This window comes from Triturus cristatus, chromosome 1_1 (assembly GCF_964204655.1).
Source record: "Triturus cristatus chromosome 1_1, aTriCri1.1, whole genome shotgun sequence".
Taxonomy (NCBI): domain Eukaryota; kingdom Metazoa; phylum Chordata; class Amphibia; order Caudata; family Salamandridae; genus Triturus; species Triturus cristatus.
The window spans coordinates 823455870-823479658 of record NC_140579.1 but is presented as its reverse complement, the minus strand read 5'-3'; the positions used below and the strand labels follow the sequence as shown (position 1 = coordinate 823479658).

Here is a 23789-nt window from a genome sequence, read left to right as displayed (position 1 = left end):
ATGAAATGCAGTGCGCACAGGAAAATCACAGATGATGTTGGACGTGGGAATGCGTTTGCTGATGAGATCGCGAAAGAAACAGCACAGAATGTAAAGACTAGAATGTATATTGCAGGCCCCGCAAGATGGGTTGATGATGTTGGGATGTGTGAAAACACAATAGAGTGTGAAGTCGCTTCAAGCTGAAGCTACAGAGAAAGAATTAAGCAAGTGGAGAGAAAGTGTGGGTAAGTTAGATGAGAATGGTTGTTGGATTGATCTGACAGAACATAGGCGATGGTTGTTGCCCGATGCATATGTGCTTCCAGTAGTTACAATGGCACATGGGATGGCACATATCAGTACGAAAGGAATTTGTAAGTTGTTGGCTCCAGTATGGCAGAATGCTGGGATTCCCAAGTGTGCAGAGAATGTGGTCAAGAATTGCATGGTATGCTTGAAATACAACCCTGGTAGGGGAACCCCAACTCCAGCTGGTCATTTTGCACCCCCATCATATCCATTTGAAGTTTTGCAGCTGGACTTTATTCACATGGAAAGGTGCAACAACCTGAAATATGTGTTGGTGGTTGTTTGTGCTTTCTCCAAATGGGTAGAGGCCTATCCTCTGAAGGATAACACTGCCCTATCCACAGCCAAAGCCCTTGTGAAAGAATTCTTCCCTAGGTTTGGAATGCCAAGAATGGTGTGGTGTGATAATGGAAGTGAGTTTGTGGGTAAAGTAATGAAGAATGTGTGTGAGGGTTTAGGCATCAAGCAAAAGTTCCACGCTGCAAATCACCCCCAATCAGCTGGATTAGTAGAGCGCTACAACGGTGCTCTAAAACTTAAGCTGGCCAAAATCCAGGCGAGCACCGGTCTTAAATGGCCTGATGCTCTGCCTTTAGCACTCCTGTCCACCAGAATGACCATACACTCACGAGAGGGACTTAGTCCCTATGAGGTCGTCTTTGGCCGCCCGGCTAATGTATGGGGCGTGCCAAGACCGGCGAAATTCAGTGAGATCGAGCATCCAGTACTACTCGATTACTTGTATGATTTGACTGTTAAACTGCGTGTTTTACATCAACAGGTGCATGATACTCTTCCTCAAGCTTCTGAAACTCCTGGACACCCTATCGACCCTGGCACATGGGTGTTGATTAGAAACTTCCAGCGCAAGAGCAACGACGAGCCTCGCTGGATCGGCCCTCACCTTGTCCTTTTATCAACAAGATCAGCGGTGCGAGTGAAGGTGAAGAAACACTGGATCCACGGCACCCACTGCAAGGTAGTTCCCTTGCCCCTGCCATATGACCGGTGGGTCCAGGAGACAGACACTGTACCTCGTTTTGTATCATTCAGTGATGCACGCATAAAAGGCACAGTTTCAGACCAAGAGAGTGACAATATTCTGCAAGAGGCTGTGCCACTGTCAAATCGATTGGACACCACAGAGCCTGAACTTTTGTTCCAAGACCAAACAGCACCTGGCCGTCTCCGCTATAATTTGAGACCAAGGCCTATGGACAAATAAAGATTTCCTTACTATTTCCTTTTTGACATTTTAGTTCTCCCATCTGAAGGACTTTCTTGATTTTTGTTTTTCGAACCACCATCCGGGTTCAGCCGCAGGGTCGCGGTGCCAAGACTTTGGGGTACAGGCCGAAGACGTTAGGTCAACGGTTCTGGTTGGTCTAGGGCGTTTCCCTGGACTGACAGGCGTACTCCTTAGCAGAAGAAACTCATCCGCCGCGAGCGGCCCGATTAGAGGATGGAGTTTTTTAAGATGGAGAGACCCGTTGAGGAAACGACCTTTAAAGCAAAGATATGTAAAATTATGAGAAGTAAATGTTTTGTATTTCTGTGCCTATTTATACTGTGTAGTATGATAATGTTTACTGTGGGATTTGTGTTTTTCTCCTCCCAGGAGCCCATTGCACCCACTGTACAGCCTATACCTCTTTCTACTGCCTCCTCACACTCTTTTCACCCTCTGCCTGAACATGAACAAACCAGACGATCAGAATTTGTAAATAACTCGTTTATTCAGCTCTTGCACCAACACCAACTAGTAATGAATACAACCAATTGCTGGGTCTGTGGGTTAATGCCACATACCATTAACAAGGGTATTCCCTATTTGGTGCTGCCCTTTAGTTACAATGGATCATCATGGGCATTCCAGACCATGTTCCTCTACGCTCTAGATGCCTACTCCCCGCGACAACCGCGTTCCATCAGACCTAGTACAAACAATAAAGCCTTAGTGAGAGGAATTGCCGATATGAGTAGGGATATTGATGCATACTCATCCATTCCCAAAGAAGAGCTGAGAGCTTATGTAGGGTGGAACGCGACGGGGTATAGTATTAGTCTGGGTGAAAGACAGCGAAAAATCTCATCTCCAATCTGGGTCGTACCCCACATAGGTCGGTTCTGCTTACAGGGTAATGGTCAGAATCCTAGAGCCCAACTGGGAAGAAGTGACTGTACTGAAACGTACACTTTCCCGTCACAGTTTTCCCCTGCGTTTTTGGCTGCCAAGGGTACATATTTCATTTGCAATGACCGAGCATACACATGGTTGCCCCCTGATTTCTCGGGCACATGTTATATTGCGAACTTGCTACCGCCAACATTTACTGCTGCCGCTGACTATCACAAGACCAGAGTTGTGAGGGGCGTGATTAGTAAGGAGGATACTGCCGGTCAGGAAGCAGGAGACGACTTCTTGGGTTTCCTGCCGTTTTGGGGACCTATGGTAAATAGTAGGAACCTGAGACAACTGACTCGTGTGGTTGAATCCACTGTCAATGTAACGGCTGGTGCCCTTGGTAATCTGACCGCTGAGCTCCAAGCGGATCGCCTTATGACTTTGCAGAACCGCATGGTTCTAGACGTTATTCTTGCAGACCGCGGTGGGGTATGTAAGGTTATCCAATCCAGTTGTTGCATTTTCATACCAGATAACGCTCCAACAGTCTATCAAGCCATCTCCAAACTCCATAAAATATCTGAATCCATACACGTGGATAAGGGAGACTGGTCACTGGTGGGGTGGTTCTGGGAACTGATATCTGCCTGGGGTTGGAAAGTTCTAATGGTCATTGGAATGATCTTAGCCATTCTTTTCCTGTTCTGTCTGTGCATACAGTGTGCTCCTGCGATATGTGGCCTCTGTGCTACCTTATGTGTAAGGAAACCTGTATCGAGGGACGAGCTAAGTAATAGGATGATGCTACAGCAACATCTCCATGACTTTGTGAACATTGACCTAGACTCGGATTAAGATGAGTATAGTGATTGCCTATGTAAGGGCAAAAGGAGGGTCTGTCGTACTTTAATCTCTGTGACCGCATAGGGGACAGGGCCCCACCCCTGTCTATCCTGGTATTAGCAAACCGCAAATGGTTAATGCGCTATGTACGAGTGCTTTATATATCGTTCCAGCTATGAATGCACTGTGTACACGTTATTCTGCTTCACTACGCGGGTTCCATTTTGGAGGCAGTGGCCATCTTGTGATTGCCCTCACATAGGCTATAATGAAGCAACTACGAGCCTTGCAATCCATGTGCCTTTCCATGACTCTTCTGTGACCTGGGCGGCTCGGTTCTACTGCCCCAGGTCAAACTGGTCTCACGAGCTCCCCTTCCTCCGGCCACCTGTGATTAGCATCAGGGCTCAGCGCACCATAAAGTCCTTTCATCACACACAAGCCTCCGGCTAATCACTTTCGCACCTGCTTGTTCCTGCTTTATGGCTTGTTTCCCAAAACAGGAGATGCTCATGTTTATTGGGGCCTATCGATTATCTAATGTGGGATCTGAACCTTGCTGTGTAAATAATTGTGGGCTGGCTTAACTGGAATGTGGGATGGTCATCATGACTCTGCTCTTTCGTTTGAACTGTACACTTGTTTATTGTCGTATCATAAACCGAGGAATGTATGCCTGAGGCAGGGAAAACTGTATTTAAGATGAAGTCCGTTTCTATGATTTTCAGCAGTCTCCTGAGAACATACACGCTGTTGTACTTCTAGGATATCTGTAATTGGTCTGCAGCCAATAAATGAATCTTTGACTTCACCTAGAAGACTCTGTGTTTCTGTAGGTCTGGAACAGGGTGAACCCAGAAGTCATAGGGTGTGTGCCCCTGCACCGCTGGGTCTAAAATACCCAGTACTTCAACTCTAAGGGCTCAATCCTGGACCTTGTTATTTCTAAAGCAGGCTTGCTGACTCTCGCTACCCCTAGTCATGTAGACTGGTCTGACCACCTCCTCATCCCATTCTCTCTTCACCTATCACACTCTATAACTCTCGGCCAACCTAAGAGGGCTACTTCCTGGTTCCGTGACACTACAAATATTAACCTCGGTACCCTCTGTGATTCGGCTTTGATATCACTTCCAAGGCTAGACCCGAACCTAGATGTTAACGAACTCACCTCCCAATGCTTCACAGTCCTTGCAGTCGAAATCAATAATGTTGCTCCTTCCAAAGCAAAAGGAAAAGGCCTACTCCCTCAGCACCTTGGTTCAACAAATCCCTCTATGAAGAAAGGAAGTACCTAAGAGTCCTTGAGAAACAATGGAGACAAACGCCCTCCACCGATAATTTGGCCATGCTTCGTTCAGCAGATCAAAGTACCACAAGCACATCTCCCTTGGAAAAGCGTCTCACTTCAGATCCCTCCTCGACTCAGCCAAAAATAGACCCAAAAAACTATTCGACCTCATCAAGAACCCAAACTGCTCTCCCCAACTTCCAAGTTGGAGGATTCTACTAAGAAAGCAGTGGAATTCGCGATATTCTTTGACGAAAAAGTGAAATCACTTGTTGATCAGGTCATTCATCCTACCCCTACAAAGGAGCGCAAATCCTTAACCATTTGGCAGAACTTTGACCCCATCTCTGAAGATGCCCTCCTCAAATGCATCCTCAAAACAAAGCCCTCCAACCATTCTCTTGACCCCATCCCTAGTGCCATTGCCATTGACTTCTATACCCATTCCCTTTTCTATTGGACCACTCTGGTCAACCTCTCCCTCTGTCAAGGCTCCCTTCCTGTTTCCTTCAAAACTGGGCAGGTCACCCCTCTGCTTAAAAATCCCACCGCTGATGCGAACGACCTCAACAACTACCGCCCCATCACTAACCTACCTTTTCTTGCCAAAATCACAGAAAGATGTGTAGCGAGACAACTTTCTCGTCATATCAAGGACAATGATCTTCTTGACAATTCCAAGTCCGGCTTCATTCAAAACTGCAGCACTGAAACAGCCCTGCTGCATGTGATTGATGACGCACTGCGGATACTTGATTTGGGAGAGTCTTGTCTTCTAATTCTCCTTGACCTTTCTGCAGCCTTTGACACTGTCAATCACAACACTCTCCTTAACACTCTTCAACAGAGAATGGGCATGGAGGGCACTGTGCTTAAATGGTTTGCCTCCTTCCTCTCTGATAGATCCCAAATGATCAAAATAGCGGACAGTCTTTCATCTCCTTTGGCGGTCGATCAAGGTGTTCCAAAGGCTCTATACTTGCACCCACATTGTTCAATCTCTATTTAGAACCATTGGGAAATCCCCTTAGTAAATCTGGGATTCACTATCATCTCTATGCGGACGACACTCAAATCTATCTTAAGGTGGCCTCCACTCACGATCTCTCCATCCTAAGCTCTACTCTCGACTCCATTCAAAACTGGATGTTAACTCATCAACTGATTCTGAATCCCTCCAAAACTGAATTCCTCCTCCTCTCCTCCTCACTTTCTCCTCCCCTGGTTCAATCATGGATGGATCAGATGAATCTACTTAACAATAAACCCATCATTGTCGACAGCGCAAAATCCCTTGGTGTCATACTCGACAAAAAACTCAATCTACTCTCCCACATCGATTCCATTGCAAAGTCTGCTCGATACCAACTGCGCCTTCTTTGGGGGATTCGTCGCTTCTTCCCGAAGCAAGACCTTAAAACCCTGGTCCAATCGCTGGTTCTCTCCAGATTGGACTACTGCAATTCTCTTCTTACTGGCCTCCCCAAATCCCACTTGTTCCCCCTTAAGTCTGTTCTCCATTCACAGCTCGTTTCATATATGGGGCCAAAAGAAGCGACCACATCACACCCATTTTATCCACCCTCCTTTGGCTTTCCATCGAGGCAAGATCTATCTACAAGACTGCCTGTATCACCCACAAAGCCTTGCACTCCTCCTCCCCTCGCTACCTGGCAAACAAACTGAAACTCTCTGGAGGCTCCAAACCATCACGTAATGCAAAAAATGTATTGCTTGAACCTCCCACTTTCAAGAAGGAAAGATCGATGGCCCAATCCTTTTCAGGCAACGCGGTGAGAATCTGGAACTCACTTCTGCCTCAGCTCCGGACCACCACCACTTCCCAGGCCTTCAAAACTGACCTCAAAGCTCTCCTCCTTCAAAGACACTGCCAAATTTAATTCACACCCTCTGTTATCTGAAGGAAGTCCTTCCATTATAGGAAATTATGTTCTCCATGCCTATAGAAGTGCCTTCTCAGTGTGTTCTTGTGTTTTGAGTGTCTGCCATTTAGTGCAGTATTATACCTCTACTTGTACTTTGTACTCTTTTGTAACATGCACACATGTCACCTTTCCTTTTGTAACGTATCTGTTGAAAGGACACTGTCAGGTAAGGTTTTAAAGCGTTTTATTTAGCTTGTCAGATAAACCACCAACTCCTGCTGCTGGCCTGCAGTTGCTCCTCAGTAAAACTGTCCTAAGGAATGCAACCATGGAAACAGAACATAACCAGCTCATGCAATACAATTTGAAAGATCACAACACATCCCCTTTACGGAGAAAACAACAAAACAATGGAAAAGAAGAAAAATACCGAAACCATGTAGATAATGCATAACAATTATGCAAAAAAATTATTACCAAGCAATGTAAACATAAATATAATTATACACGAAAAGAATACAGCATATGATGAAACAATTAGGACATTTCATAGTCCTCATACTTTTTTGGAAGACGATGTGTCCTAAGAGGGTGACATGGAGAGTCTCTAAAGGAAAGTGCATTACGAGAAGGTGAAACATCTGGACATGATGGAAACATAGATTTTTCACCATGAAACTTCACCAATCGAGACATACTCCACTTACCACCATTGTGTACAGAGACAACATTTTTGTATACAGCAACAATAACAAAAGGTCCCATGAAATCAGAATTACCTTTCTTGTGCCAGCGTGGTCTCTTAACCCAAACCCAATCTCCAACTGACCATTTTACCTCTTTAGTTGATTTCTTTTCATCAAACCTTTGTTTGTACAAATCTTGATACTTTTTGATTTTATCCCTTACTTCCTCTTCACACAAAATAGGACCTTCAATTGGAGGTAGCCAATTTGGGTTGAGTTTGGAGGAAGCAATTCTGCCACGTAATATCTGAAATGGGGACTTCTGCAAAACGCAGTTAACAGAAGTACAGGAGCCCATTATCAGTGACATGTACTTTGGAATTCCTTCCGTGGCAAATTCATCTTTAAGAAAATCAATCACTGTTCTGGTACTCACTGAACTAACACACCTGGTTGAGACCCATTTCGACGAGTAATCCACTAAAAGAATTACAAATCTATCTCCAGGGCTCAATAGCTCAAAGGGACCCATTAGATCTAGACCTAGTTTAACAAATGGTTCCCTGGGAACATTAACAGGAGAAAGTGGGATAATATTGACAATCCGAGATTTATCACAAGAGCTACATTCACTGCACTCCATAACCACTTTCTCAGCCTGTCCATCCATCTTTGGCCACCAATACTTTTCACGTAAGCGAGATTTGGTAAGACCCCGTCCTAGATGTCCTTCATGAGCTAGAATAATTAGCTTAGGTCTAAGACCAACAGGGGGAATCACTCTTTCACCGCGCATGAGTTGCCCTTGAGAAACAGTGAGTTCAGACCTGACTGCCCAAAAGAGAAGAAGATCAGAATCCACATTTTTGCTGTCGGGCCAACCTTCCACAACAAGACGTGTCAATATTGGAAACAAGGGATCCTCTAACCTAAAACTCTCCCATACGCCTTCAGGGATGGTGGACTCCTTAACCCAAGCAACACTGGAAGCATCATTGTCAACGAAATTCTCAGTGTACTCGAGAGGTAATCTTGACAAACAATCAGCTACCTGGTTGGCCTTTCCAGGGAGATACTCTACAGAAAAGTTATACTCTTCAAGACCTTCACTCCAACGCTTTAACCTCGGCCTTTCACTTTCCGTAGAAGACAACACTTGCACTAAGGGCCGATGGTCAGACCTTACTACAAAAGGAATGCCCCATAAGTAAAATCTAAAGTGTTTAATGCCCCAAACTATGGCTAAAGCCTCTCTCTCAATGCAAGAGTACTGTTGTTCTGGTTTCTTTAATGCTCTGGAGGCAAATGCTACAACCTTTTCCTCACCACACACCACTTGTGAAAGTACAGACCCAAGGTAGGCATTTTACCAATGGTTTGTTTGATAAGGTTGAAAGCTGAAACACACTCAGGAGACCAAACAAAATGTACACCCTTCCTTAGTAAAACTCTTATGGGTTCCACAATGGAGGCAAAACCATGAATGAATTTAGAGTAAAATTCTGCAAGTCCTAGAAAAGACCTAACTTGCTCTTTGTCGGTTGGAGCAGGAGCATCAATGATGCTTTTTGCTAAATCTAATTTCGGTTGAATACCCTCTCCCGAAATCACATGTCCCAAATATGTTACAGAAGACACACCTATTTTACATTTAAAACGGTTGACAGTTAAACCACTGTCAGCTAGTCTATGGAGCGTGCTTCTCAAAGTCTTATCGTGTTCTAGGTCATCTTTGCCATAAATTAAAATGTCATCCTGGAAAAACATGACATTGGGAACATCTTTCAAAACAATTTTCATTATTCGCTGAAAACAAGCAGCCGCAGAAGCTAAACCAAATGGCATTCTGACAAATCGATATGCTCCAAGTAGTGTGACAAACGATGTGAGATGTCTTGAATCCGGATGAAGGGGAACTTGATGGTACGCTGAGGATAAGTCCAAAACACTAAAGACTTTTGTACCATCAAGTATGGCAATTGATTCAGAGATATTGGGAAGTGGTTGACGATACACCCATATCCATTTATTTAGGCTTCTCAAGTCAACACACATCCGAATGCTCTTCCCTCCATCCTTAGGGGCCAAAACTACTGGGGCCAACCACTCTGAAGATTCAATTTCCTCAATAATGTCATGGGAAATCAATCTATTGAGTTCACACTCAAGAGGTTTCAACATCATGTTGGGAACCTTCCTGAGTTTATGAACTACAGGTAAAGCTTTTTCTTTGAGAATAATTTGGTGTTCAAAATTTTTAAGTAGACCTAAATTGTCAGAGAAAACTTGGGGAAACTCATCAAAGAATTTACTGGAAGATGAATTGTGATCTACTAGCATAACTTGTTCAGAGGGACATCTCGCATTGGGGTTCAATATTATGCCAAGGTCTCTTTGGTGCCTCCATCCAAGGAGGTTGTCACCTCGTTTAGCCACATAAATTTTCCCAATTGTTTCTCTACCTTTAAAATGGATTTTCAAAATGACGTAACCTGTTTCATCTATGTATGAGCCTCCGTAACTCACAGGATTTATATCCGGGGAAAACAGTTCAAGATCAGGAAATGTCTTGTCCCAAATTGCATTCCCAATCATAGTGAATGGGGATCCTGAATCAGCCAACACAACAAATAATGTATCCCCAATCATCACACTACATTCTGGCATGTGAATATGTTCAGCATCTACTGCACCATCACTTCTTACGCTTAACATTGTCGTTTTGGTTGAGACATTTGTGCCGACATTTTCATGGGTGATGTCAATAGTACGTACTCTTCCACCAGACTTACATACCCTTGCATAATGACCCTTGATTCCACATTTAAGACAAGTAGTATTTCTAGCATAACATTGGGGATAGTTGGAAGAATGATTGTTGCTACCGCATCTGTAACATTTCATTTTTATAGAGTCTGAAGGTGTCTTTGGTTTAGGACCACGGACTACTTTGGACACATTTTCAACAACTTTATGGGGATGACTAGAGCAAGGACAGGATTCTTTTTGGGTTACTTTGTGAATGCTACTAGGTGACGGAGTGTCCTCAGGAGTAGATTTTTGAGATTTCATTTCTTTGACCCAACCAGAAGTATTTTCCATTCCTTCAACGATAGCCACAGCTTCTTTGAGTGAAGGATTTTTTTAACCCCTTGAGTGCCCCGCCCTTTCCCCCTCCAGTGCCGGGCCTTTCATTAGCGGGCGGGGTCCATGACGAGATAGTCTCGTCATGGGCACAGCGCAACCGCGCTCCATGACGAGACTATCTCGTCATGGGCATGGAAGGGGTTAAAGAAGTTTTTCTTGCACTCTGGAGCTGTTAGTGCATCTGACAAGTTGATCACGGATTAATGAGTCTGTTAAGTCATCAAATTCACAAGTGCGGGCAAGAATTTTAAGTGATGCTACATAATTGCTCACTTTCATTGTGTTCTTGGACTCTCATGAAAAATTTATGTCTCTCCAAAACAACGTTGATGCGAGGTCCAAAATATTTTACCAACATTTTCAAAGACATGTCAAAGACATCTGAAGCATCACCACTCCCATCACCAATAGGAATTACATCAATGCTTTTGTAAATATTGCGTCCTTCGACTCCAAGATTATGAAGTAGAATTGCTTGTTTCCTGAGAGCAGAGAATTTTTCCCCACCAATCGCAACTAGGTAAGAGTCAAATAATAATTTCCATCTCTTCCAGGGTAAAAGAGGTTCACCTTTTTCACAAAGGAACGGAGGAGGTTGACTCATGCTGGTTGAAGACATGACCGTAAAGAATGCACTTTGACTTGTGCGTTAAAAGCAATATAGGGAAAATAGTATTCAACAGTTAAAATGCAGGACAATATGTTGTGAAAATTTCCAAGGTAATGAGTTGCTGTTCCAAATTGTTGATAGATGGCAAACTAATTGAAGCAATCACGGTGTAAAGATTAAAAAGTAATGATTAGGGCAAAACCAATTATGTGCAAATAACCAGGTAAATAATTTGAGGTTCATGTAGTTTTGAGCAACAGTCACTAGGTGGCAGGATTGTTACACAATAACCAATGTGTGGTTTGTTATTTGCCAATCCGACGAGTTTTGATATGAAATCCGGTTCAGGCAAGTTGTTAAACAATTTGAAAGTAACCCTGGGCGTAGTGGGGCTACGTGGAGCAGCGCGTAGTGTGCCCAAATCTACGCACACTCGCGCACTCCGCGTAGCCCAACTACGCGCCGCCCGCCTCCCGCCCACCCTCCTTTTAAAATAATGTCATGTATGATAACATAATTAAATATAAAGACTTACCTGCAGCGCGGCGTCTCCAGGGCACCCTCTTCCTCGTTCACAACTTCTTGTCACAAATGCGCATGCGCGGACGCCCGCACATGCGCATTTCTCATTAGTCTTTATATTTAATTATTTTATCATACATGACATTATTTTAAAAGGAGGGCGGGCGGGAGGCGGGTGGCGGGCGGCAGGTAGCTCCGCTTCGCCCTGGCATGTGCGTAGCGCTGCCTGCTACGCCTACTTCGAAAACTGCGAAGCATGCAGCGCTACGTACACTACGTGGACGAAGCGTAGTACTACGCCCGGGGTTATTTGAAAGATCACAACAGTATCGTTTGCTACCTCTTGTATTTTGTTAGCTTTTGATACATGCACAATTGCCACCATTGCCTCATGTAACGTAACGTTTGTTTTAGTGTTTTGAGTGTCTGCCATTTATTGCAGTATTTTATCTCTACTTGTACTTTGTATGCTTTTGTAACCTGCACACATGTCACTTTTTCCTTTTGTAACGTATCGTTTGCTACCTCTTGTATTCTGTTTGCTCTTTATACTTGCCCAATTGTCACTATTGCCTCATGTAAGGTAACATTTGCTTTTGTAACATGCTCACTTTTATTTTTCTCCTAATGTATCATTACTGTTCCTATTGTGAAGCGCTCTGACACCTTGGGGTAAAGTCCGCGCTATATAAAAACGCATAAAAAAATATTTACCTCTTGTATGGCGCAAGGGGCTCATAAATCTGCCCCATAATAGATAAGTAAATAAAATGCCCGGTCGGAAGGATACGGCGGCCATCTTCGATGTGGTCTCTGTAGTCCAAAATTAAGTGACGTGGGAGAGATACAACTAGGAATACCTGCTGGCACTGTTAGAACATGTGAAGTAGATCGATAAAAAATAATTTATTATTGTTTTGTTGAACACTGTCTTCCGTAAAAGTTATTTTTCGAACTCTTGCTATTTACGCTCATTTGTTTATCGCTTAAAAACACACCTAAAGTGAGTATTTCACCGTAACTTTGGAAATACGCTTATTGTATATTAGTACTTGTAATATTTCGCACACTAATTTAGCGAGTTTAGCCAATGCACAGTTTCAAGGTCGCTTCATGTTCGTCATACAGAGATGGTAGCTTTCAGTCCGTGACTACGTTTCCCATGGTGCACATTTCACAGAGTTTTTCGGTTTCCATATACAAGTCTGTGCGTTCCTCTGGGCACTCTGTCGATAATATTCAGCAGCTCAAGACTCCATCTCCCGTTGACCCCGAGCGCCCTCTACTGCTGTCTGACAAACAGCTCTGGCTCTAAACTCCATCTCCCATGCAGCCCTGTCACTTCACTACTTTCCCCTTGACAGGGCCCTGTGTTATGACTCCATATCTCGTGAAACCGGGGCGCCGTACTGACGACCCCTTGCGGCGGCTTGTGGTAGTGCAGAGCACGGAGCCGCTGTCAGAGCTGCAGTCCGGGGCAGGACGGACGCGGGACCTAGGGACGGGGACAGCAACGGAGGCACAAGGATCCCGCAAAGCGGAGAAAGCGGTTAGTCCGGTGAGTGAAGCCTGAGAGGGAGTCGGGCAGCGGAGGACGCAAATGACCTTCAGACGCAGAGGAACTTTTGGACAGGGGCTAGCGTCAGTTTGGTCTCTGCGCGGGAGAATTGGTGCTAGACTTGACCTTCACGTGTATAATAAGGGTAAGAGAGGGGCGGAAGGTAGAGTGAAGGGCAGTGGGAAACAGTGAGATAAAGGGAGTACCAAGAAAAAGAAGTGTAGCAAGGGGGTGTAGAATGAAAGTGATAGGGGCAAGCTGCGGGTCGAGGATCGCCTGTGGTGAAAGGGGTAACAAAGATGTGACGCGAGTAAACATGGTCTACTCTATAGTGACCACACGGTCGGAGAGCCAGAGTAGGACAAATCCAGTAGTACGGGACTAACAAGGAGTGGAGATCATCAACAAAGGCATGCTGCCTAATAGCCCTGTGTCATATGTGGCCACATTCACAGTCCCGTCTTTGCACGCTCACACATGCGAGACCCTGCGTATAGTGGAGTAAGAAACTACCGGATTGCAAAGTGATGTTGACTAAAAGCCAGGACTAGCTGACGGAGTAGAGGTCGCAAGAATGGTGGCATCAAGGCGTGTGGTGTGGTCTCACAGGTCAGAAATGGTGGCCTGTGGCAAATGTTTGTGGGCAGAATGAGAAGGGAGGCATGGGACAGAGAGCACGAGTCTAATGCAAGGGTGAGGGCACAGGGCCAGAGAGGGCGAAGCCAGTGCTTGGATTGAGTTGTGTGACAAGTGAGGGTGGTGGAGGCGGCAGGGCGAGGATTGTGGCATGGGGTGAATGGTGGTGGTCTGAAAGAGAATGGTAACTTTGAATTGGAACTAGTGGCAAGGATAGTGGCATTTGGTCGAGTGGAAGTTTGAAAGGTGAAGATGACTTGAGAAGAAAAATGATTGTAGAAGGGTAGGGTGAAAGGGGTAAGTCAGGATGGTGGTTACAAGAGTAACACGAGATAGAATGGTGTAAAATTGCCTGAGATTTAAGGGTTCAAAAAGGGAAGGCCTGCACGATCGGTAGCATGAGACAGAAAGAGTTGTGGGCATGAGGAGGCTTAGGTCCATGGCCAGAAAGTGCTGGGTAAAATGGTAGTATGATGCAGTGATGCTTGCTTGGCTTGAATGTGGCACTTGGGCAAGGACTGTGGCAAGGTAAGTAAGGATAATGACATGGGTAAGAGGACAGGACTATTATATGCTTAAAGCAAACATAAGGAGATGATGGACGGAGTGCTGAAACTTTTCAGATACTCACCTCCAGTCACAGATCTGGGTTGAATCCATCATTGTTCTCTAGCTCACTTCGCCACCTCAGTTCAGACCCAGCTAAATGCAAATCATTCTTGACCCTGTGCCTCATGGGAACAGTCCAGCCCGAACTGCCAAGCCAGGTCTTACCTGAACCAGAAACAAGCATCCTGGAACCGGTTTTGGGGTAACACCCCTCATCAGCCAGTCTAGCTAGAAACAAGTGGCAAAGTGAGCAAGGGACCTACATCTGGGCATAACCTGCCAACTTAGGGCGAACAAAGCAAAAACAAGGAGATGATGGACGGAGCGCTGAAACTTTTCAGACACTCATCCCCAGTCACAGATCTGGGTTGGATCCATCATCGTTCTTTAGCTCACTTTGCCACTGGATTCAAGCTAGCCGGGCTGATGAGGGGTGTTACCCCGAAACTGGTCCCAGGATGCTTGTTTCAGGTCCAGGGAGGACCTGACCTGGCAGTTCGGACTGGACTGTTTCCATGAGGCACATGGTCAAGACTAATTTGCATATGGCTAGGTCAAAACTGGTGTGGCGAAGTCAACAAGAACCTGGATTAAGTGATCGAGCCTGACTCCTGTGGGATAAGGCTGGTTCCTTTAGCTCACTTTCCCACTGGATTCAAGCTAGCCAGGCTGATGAGGGGTGATACCCTGAAACTGGTCCCAGGAGGCTTGTTTCTGGTCCAGGGTGGGCCTGGCCGTTCGGGCTGGACTGGGTGAGCCACAGTGCTGTAATTGATGCATACTGCTCAGGAGGTCAGTGTTAGATTGTGGACGGCAACGTGCTACAGTGGTCGTCTGGAGGGAGTCGACGTAATGTTAATAGAGATCGCCAAAAGAGGAGAATGTGGTGAAACACTGATAGGCGGTACGTGAGAGCAGTGTGCTTTGATTGGTCATTGTTTTTTTAATATATATTTTTGTTTTCATTGAAGGACTTGTGGTTTCCAGTGAGATTCTCGTACAGTAGCTGCTCTGACACATTCAGGAAATTCTGTTCTGCGCACCCTGCTTCCTATCCCGGCCTTGTTTGGCTCTGTTACGCAGCATCAGTAGCAGAAGTTTGATCTCTACTGTTCACACCCGAGGAAGTACGATTATCTCTGCTGTCCCTACCTGAGAGGCCAGAGGAGAGTTTGTCACTGTTGTTAGCACGTGAGCGCCTAGTGGAAGTATCTTTACTGTACACACTTGAGCAGTCAGATGGTTTATCTTTACTGTTCACACCTATGGGGGGCAAAGGACAGTTCACCTCTGCCTTTCACACCTGAAGGGCGAAATGGGTTGTGTCTTTGCTTCTCATGCTTAAGGGATCAAAGAAAGGTGTATCTCTGCTATTCGCATCTGGTGGGATCATAGGAAGGTTTATCTCTTTTGTTCATCTCCGAGTGGTCAGAAGTCAGATTATTTTACTGCTGTTCACTCATAGGAGGTCAGAGGGAAGGGCATCTGCTGTACATACTTGAGAGGATGGTTTACCTCTTCTATTCAACCATGAGGAGTCAGCGAAGGTTTATTTAAGCGGTTCACAACCGAGGAGTCGATGGAAGATTTATCTCTGCTATTCACAAATGAAGAGTCAGATGGAGTTACCTCCCTGCTGTTCACACATGGGAGGTGCCAGAGATAAGTTTGTTTAGTCTGTTCACATCTGAGGGGGCAGAGGAAGTTATATTGTGGATTTTCGTATTAGAGGCATAAAAGAAGAGTTCATCTCTTTTATTCTTTCCTTAGGGGCTAGTGGAATGTGTGTCTCTGCACTACTACTCCCATCCGAGGGGTCAATGGAAAGTTTTGTCCTGCTGTTCGCACCCTGAGGATCACAGAGGAATTTGTCCCTGCTGTTCACACCTTAAAGATCAGAATGTGGTTTATCTCTTCTGCTCGCACCCGAGGAATCAGTGGAAGGTGTGTGTCTACTACTCATAGCCAAGAGGGCAGTGGGCGGTGTATCTCTGCTGTTCACACCTGCATGGACAGATATCGGTTTATCTCTGATATCACATCAGAGTCCCGAGGAAGGTTCATCCCTATGACGGATGTAGTGAGCATATAGGTCACTGCAAAGCAAAGCAAACCAACACCATGCAAGATATTATCATGCATGCACATCATTAATTACACTCTCAAGCAATTTATATACATTCAGTGACAATTATCATTACAACGCATACCACTAGTTATAACACTGAAACAGCCAACCCATTAATTCACATAAACACACTCATATGTTATGTGTGTGTGCACAGATACACACACTCATATGAATATATATATAACTTTTTTACAATTCCTTAGCACTACCCTAAAAATTCCTTACTACCCCTAAGTCTTACTCTTCCCTGAAACATAAAAATACCTTACTACCCCATCCCTTCTTGATCCTTAAAAAACTCTTACTACCCCTTGGTTATAGCCATCCCTGAAACCCAATAGTCAATTACTACCCCCTTACCTGTCTCCATACCTGAACCTTAAAAACCCTTTACTACCCCTTACCACTACCCATCCCTGAACCCTAAAACTCATTAATACCCCTAAACACTACCACCAAGGAACCCTAAAAACCACTTACTACCCCTATGCTCTACCCGTCCTTGAACACCAATTAATCCATACTATCTCTATACACTACCCGTCCCTGAACCCTATATAACCCTTAGCTGGCCTCATACAATACCCATCCCTGAACCCTAAAAACCCCTTGCTACCCCAAAATTAAACCTATGTTTAACCCTCCTACTACCTCTATAAACAACCAGCCACCAAAAACCCTTAAATGTGTTGTAAATGTGATTTTATTTTTAGATTACCTTGTTGTAGTGGTTAATGTAAGTTAGTTATAGTTGTAGCTCATTGTAGTAGATGCGTTGAAGTGATTTAAGATGGTTATCACTTGAGTGGACAGAAGAAGGTTTATCTCTCATGTTTTCAGTTAAATGGTCAAATAAAATATATCTCTCCTGCTCGCACCCGAGGAACCAGAGAAAGATATATACCTTTGCTATACATGCCTTAGGAATAGAGACCAGTTTGTCATTTCTGCTCATCCCCGAGACTCCTATGAAGATTTGTCTCTGCTCGTCATACCCCAGGGGTCAGTGGAAAGGTAATTTATTTTGTTTGTGCCCGAGGGGCTAGTGGAAGCGTTGTCTCCGCTGGTTACAGCAGGGACCTTGGTGTAAGGATTATCTTTGTTGTTTCTGACAGGAAAGTGGAATTCTGCTATTCACATCCAAGTTAACAGTGAAACTAACTGTAAAGTCTACTGTTCACATCTGATGGAGCAGTGTAGGGGTCTGGTCTTGAGATGCACATGTGGTTTGTTTCTGCTGATCACCCCTGGCACTGACAGGGGATTAAGGGAAGGCGGATGAAGACTGAGTCGTAGGGGACATGTGTCTCGTGCTGTAAATAGGTTGATGTCAGCTGATTTTCTTGGGTGAGGTGATGAAGGCTGGTGCCAGTGAGTAGGTGAAGGGGTTAAGGCTGGTGAATGATGGTAAAGTGATGGAACCTGACTCCTGAGGGATGAGGTTGGTTCCAGTGAGCAAGTGAGGTGATGGGAGCTAGCTCCTGTATTTTGAAGGAGACTGGCTGTGCAGCTAAAGCTGTGAAACCTGAATCAAGCCTGTGGTGGTTCTGTTAAGTCATCAATCGGGACCTGACCGCTAGGGGAGCTGGCATGCCCGAAGGAGAGCATGAACTGTAGAATTCATCCACTGCATCTCACAGAAGCTTCTTTAGAGGGGCCCTTAAGCTTATCCATGCACTGTGTCCTCGAGGCCCTTTAAGTAGAGAAGGTAGGTGACGTGCAGCTGGCCAAATTCAGGGGCTCCTCACTCATGCTGCGAGGACTCCCTCCCTTGTTGGATTAACTGATGGGCAGCAGGGCAACCCAGCGGACTATTGTCCACACCAAGCTTGTCCTTTTTGCAATGCACACACAACATAAGGATACTTGGCTAGACAATGATGTCAGTCTCGGTGCATATAGGCTGGCAGGTGTCAAATAGACGGCTGTAGGCAAACAGGCTTGGTACAGCAAAGTCTGGGTTCTTGAACAGGTTGGCACATTTTACTGTTCAGTAATGAAGCTGGGCGAGTGGCCCCTGTTGAATTCGTTCCTGGTGACAATTTTATTCCAAGGGAGTTACCATCTGAGCTGTGAAGATCGTGCTTTTAATGGATAGCTACAAAAAAATGACATTGTCTGGGTATCACTAAAATCTATATTTTGGAAGTACTTTATATTAAATCTTTGTGTGCATTCTGTAGCAGCCTATCTTATACTGCGTACACTGCAAGTTTAAAATAATGACTTGCATATTATTGATTTCTTTGACAGACTGGGTACCTGTAGTAATGAGGCCCACATCAGGAAGTAGTTTCAAGTAGATTTATTGAAGTTTGTTACAAGATGTAGGTTAGTTGTAAATAAGCCCCACCAGGAGCAGCCAGCCAGGCGCTCAGCCCATCTCCAACTGTGAGTTCCCACTCCCAACATTCCATCTTGCATCATTCAGGCAGCATTCCACTGGCACATCATGAACCATAACAAACCAGGATACTACATATCCTCCTTTCTTCGAAAGAAAAATAGAAAGAAAACTGTAATAGGTGAAGAGTAAAGGAGAACAGCAGGAACAAGATGGAGAAACTAGATGCACAAAAGAGAGAGGCAAAGTAAACTCAAAACCATTACCCATCCTCCTTTCCATACACAAAGAGAAGAATGAAACAGAAAAAAGAGACGAATGAAGAATAGAAAAAGAAACCATTAATGACTGTCCTCTGCATACCAACTGGCCAGGTAGAGATACAAGAAGGCAGCTCACATCAGGAGGAAACAAGTCGACAGAGGAGAAAGGAATGCAAATACTCATTCTTTCCTGTCAAAAGCATGAAGAAAGAAATTACAAATAGAAAAATACAACTGGGCTAAAAAACTAGAACAATTGAAACGCCCAGAGTAACGTAACCCATGCACTATGGCGACAAAAACCAAACCCCCACCAAGGGTAAAGACATTTGCTTCTGCATGGGCAATCTCGAGTGGAGGTATAGATATGTGCACCGTTGAAAACAAAAACTTGACCAACACTAAACACTTTAGGGAAGGTAAAGAGTGCACTGCAGTGAAAGCATAAAACATATAATGTAATGTCCACCAACGGATGCACCTCAACTGGAGGTAAAAATGTTATACACAAAAAAAACATAGGAAGCGCAAGGCGACTTATACATAAATATAACGTGAGGCGCAGGGCGGCTTACACACAGAAACGCGTGAGGCGCAGGGCGACTTATACACACAGGAACAAATGAAGCGCAGAGCGACTTATACATAAGAATAACGTGAGGCGCAGGGCGGCTTACACACAGAACGCAAGACACATGAAGCGTAGGCCGACTTAAAACATGTTGCGAGAGGTCAAACAAAAATGTGCATGTGAACAGTGTACACTGAAACAAAAGATACATACCTCACAGAGAAGTCAATGATGTGCAGAGAAATAGAGAGAATACAGCCCACGTAACACACCTCAAGAAGAGGTAAAAACATAGTGCACTATACAACACAAAACATTAGATATTGTGCACCGTAACAATGGGGTAGACCCATCCTATACACCCAAAGTAGGGTACATTTATCTTTGAAGACTGTAGTGATACACCCCGAGTTAGGGTAAAACCCCTGTGTAGGTTAAGATGTAAACGTGAAACATATTGTGTACCATAGAGACGGGATTAAACCCTTGCGAAACACCTCATGTAGAGGTGCATGGTGCAATGTGTGTCAGAACACAGCCGACACAAACTGCGAAAATGAAGACATGTGGCTGAAACGCACTCTCAATCCTTGTGCAGAGATAAAAGAACTGCAACGAAAACATGGATGAAAAACACAACAATATTGCAGTCAATACTGTAAATGAAGAAAAAGTCAAAGGTGTGCCTGTCACCGGGATGATGAAGAGCAGGCTACCAAAACAGTGAAATGATGAAGATGGAACACCCAGTATCTGGAAGACACCAAAATCAGCAAAATCCAAAGACGTAGTACTACCTGTATTCGAGTCCATGAAAACGCAGCTGACCATTTACTTCCTGTTATTTTGACTGAAACTGGGGAGTCCGTGCACCCGAAGTCACGCTTCACAAAGATGTCGTTGACTCGCCTCAACAGAACAATAAGTCCGGTGCTGTCTCCCCATTTCCCTTTGTGACGAGAGGCTTGTCAATTAACGCTGCCATTCAGCCAAAAAAAAAACTTTATTCGATGAACAGGATGGTTGGCAGAGAATCCAGGCAAAGCAGCAAAACACAGTCCATCGCAAACTACATTGAATCCCAGCATCCGAAAATCACCAAACAAAAGATGGCGGCACGCACAGGATACGCATGCCGAGTGGCTCACGGCACGCTCCTGCTTCAAAACGTCCTTTGTCAAACTTGACGATCGTGGAAGACGTCATGGAAGGCTCAGGAGAAACTCCGCGCGGCATCGTTGTCAAGGTAAGCAGCGCGAGGCATATTTGAAATTTAAAATACAGCGCAACTGCCATGTTTTACAGGCCTCAGAGAAGAAGAAAAAAAACAAACATGCCTTTCAAAAAAAATAATACTTTACCAAGCCAAAGATGTCATTCCTTTCTTCAGCAGCAGGCAGGGGACTTTAAAATGACAATGAAAACCAGCCGCAAATAGTCAAAGAATGTCGCACATCCAATTCAGCACTAAAATAACGCAGCACATGTAAATCTTGGGACACCCCCAGGCTTACAGAGACCCCAGTGTTCACGAGGGGTGCCGATTTTCTCATAATGCCATTCACTGTTGCCTGTCATTCACTGTTGCCAAATCCGAAATCATGACGCTGGTTAATGTGCAGATAACGCAAATGCAGCACTAATAAAATGTCAACTATCCAAATAAAGATTAACTCCATGTTGATAGTCTTATGTAACAGCGCACTTTACTCTGGAGATAAAAAGCACTGATAGCCTTAGATTACCTTCATACTTGTTGCGCAAAAAAAAACGTTTTTGATGTATTTCAGACAGTTGTATATGTAGGTAGGCTTACCCTCTGAAGGCACAGCACAGGAAAAAGGCGTTGTAGAGTGTGAGGCTTACCCTCTCCTAAGGGCACAGCACAGGCTTACCCTCTCTTGAGGGCACAGTACTTGACACAGGCGTTGTAGAGTGTCAGGCTTGGGCTGCAACTGAACAGACGCTGTAGGTACCGCAAACAGAGACTTGAGCTGCAGTTGAGACTGGAGCTGGCACTGTAGCGTAAAGGGCGACCGTTGTAGAGGTCACTGGTGGGGCTGATGTTTGCCAGTAATTGAGTAACCGCAGCTGTAGTTACAAGAGTTGCTTTAGCTTGACAGTAGGTACTCCAGACTTGAAATTGAAGGTCTCAGAGGTAGCAGACGCAGGTTCTTTGGTTCAACTCGTCGCCAATAAATTGTAGTAATGAGGCCCACATCAGGAAGTAGTTTCAAGTAGATTTTTTGAAGTTTGTTACAAGATGTAGGTTAGTTGTAAATAAGCCCCACCAGGAGCAGCCAGCCAGGCGCTCAGCCCATCTCCAACTGTGAGTTCCCACTCCCAACATTCCATCTTGCATCATTCAGGCAGCATTCCACTGGCACATCATGAACCATAACAAACCAGGATACTACAGTACCGTGTAACACTAAACATACACAAGTCACTATTCTCTACTGCAGCAACCAGGGTTCAATTATTTGGTTCTCTGGTCACAGACATGGACCTCTGCAGCTCAATATTTAATAGAGGTTTTATAATGTACGATTTTCATTGAAATTGTGCCTTATTTCATATGTGGTTTACCTGGTGAAAGATGGTAAAAAGTTACCGAAGATTTCATTTTTTTAGCCACACCTCACTCACCCCGCCCCCATTGCGTATATCATCATAGTTCCCATACTTTTTGTAATGCACTTCAACCACTGACACAGGTGCATACCCATTTCAAACCGACCAGCTCTCAGTCCTGGTAGAAGAGGGGTGCTGATAAGAAGAGCTGGGCTGTGGGCTCTTTTCTTTTTCTCAGCTTGTAAGTGCATGATCTAGCCAGAGCACAGGTTTCCTTGAAAGATCGAGTATTAAATATTAAACTATTTGCTTCCACCACACTTCAGAATTACAAAAAAATGTGCATCAGTTGTACTTTCCTAATTCTGATATATTCTAAAATATTCGTACAGTTTATTTACAGGCATTTACTTTTTGTTGTGTGCTAGAAAAAATAACATCCTACAGCCTTTTTACATTCCCATACCCAGCAAGATTGTCACATAAATCCTCTAAATTTGCAGATGAATAAACACCAAGCTCCCTGGAAGGCATAACCTAACATTTGACCTTTACCTTTGCATGCACAGGAAATGTTACAAGATAAAAACTAAATTTAAAGGCATTTACATCTGTACTCAAGAATAGTTATCCTGGGGGTGCTTCAGCACCCCAACTCCCCTACTTCCAGTGCCTATGGCATAGATGCAAAATTCAGGAAAAGGATTAAGGTATGCTATGAAAAAAGAGCACTTACCAAAATAAACAAGCTCTTAGACCAATAATTGTTCCTTAGTGGCCTCCACCTGGCTAAGATAAGTAGAATCAGTCAAGCAGAAAGATGGGAGGCAGGACACCTTTTCAAAGAAAGACACCACTTTGCTGCTTTCTGAAAAAGCATACAAGGGAGATAACTGAAAACACATCTACTTTTGTGGAGTGCCTCATAAAAAGAAATAAAGAGTTCCCAGAAAGGAAGCACACTTGGAGGAATACAAGGAGTCAGTCAGGAGGTAGTAAACAGGAAATGCTCCATGGACGGGACGAAGGCATGCTGGTGGTGCAGATCGGAGCTTCCGAATCCCCTCTACTTCCACGGATGGAGTGATTTCACAGTCACACGAACATACACACATCACACGCTGGTGAGGCCCATTACACCAACATTCAACCTACCACTCTATCCGTGCCATGTATAAAGGGAAACACTTTCTGATACCTAACCAATCTGCATGTACCCTGAGGTCAATGGCATCAACTAGTTGCTATAGATCTGGTGAAAACATTTTTAGACATGCAAATAAATTCAATAACATGACAATAAAATAACCACCCGACACAGTGATTCAAACAGAATATTTGTTTATCTAAAATTGTATGAAAAGCCAATTAAAAGGCAAGTTCATTTCTCTCATATTTACCTATTCTGGCTAAAAGTCAGATCCTAAGTCAGAACCGGTCCTCAGCAAAATAGTTAGTTTCTAGCTGTCATGTAGAGTCACCGTCCTCTCTCCGTCAGCATCGGGACCTCTGATCATCAGTTCGGGAAGAAGTGGCACTAGACCTCTCTAGTCTACTAATATTTATACGAAAATTACATTCCAAAATGTTGCAATCATATCGTACAAAACGGATGAATGGCGGAAATAATGTCGTCTTGGTACACTGGGTTACATTGGTAAATTTTCACACACATTGATCGTCTCAAATAATGAATAGAAAT

General features: G+C 44.4%; 1 protein-coding gene and 1 long non-coding RNA gene across 5 annotated transcripts in view; one reads left to right on the top strand and one right to left on the bottom strand.

Moving 5' to 3' along the window:
• The window catches only part of LOC146871124 (uncharacterized), an 836775-nt gene that overhangs the window by 587592 nt on the left and 225394 nt on the right, over window positions 1–23789 (bottom strand). The gene's annotated exons all lie outside the window — the stretch shown is intronic.
• TFEB (transcription factor EB) overlaps window positions 12703–23789 on the top strand; it is a 205180-nt gene continuing 194093 nt past the window's right edge. The window contains exons 1-2 of one of the 4 annotated variants that reach the window (XM_085650293.1): window positions 12824–12959; window positions 15975–16148. The gene's annotated coding sequence lies outside the window, so the exon portion shown is untranslated. Of the gene's footprint in view, window positions 12960–15974; window positions 16149–20632; window positions 20760–23789 lie in introns of those variants that run through there. The other 3 variants (XM_085650292.1, XM_085650295.1, XM_085650294.1) reach the window with 3 other exon arrangements.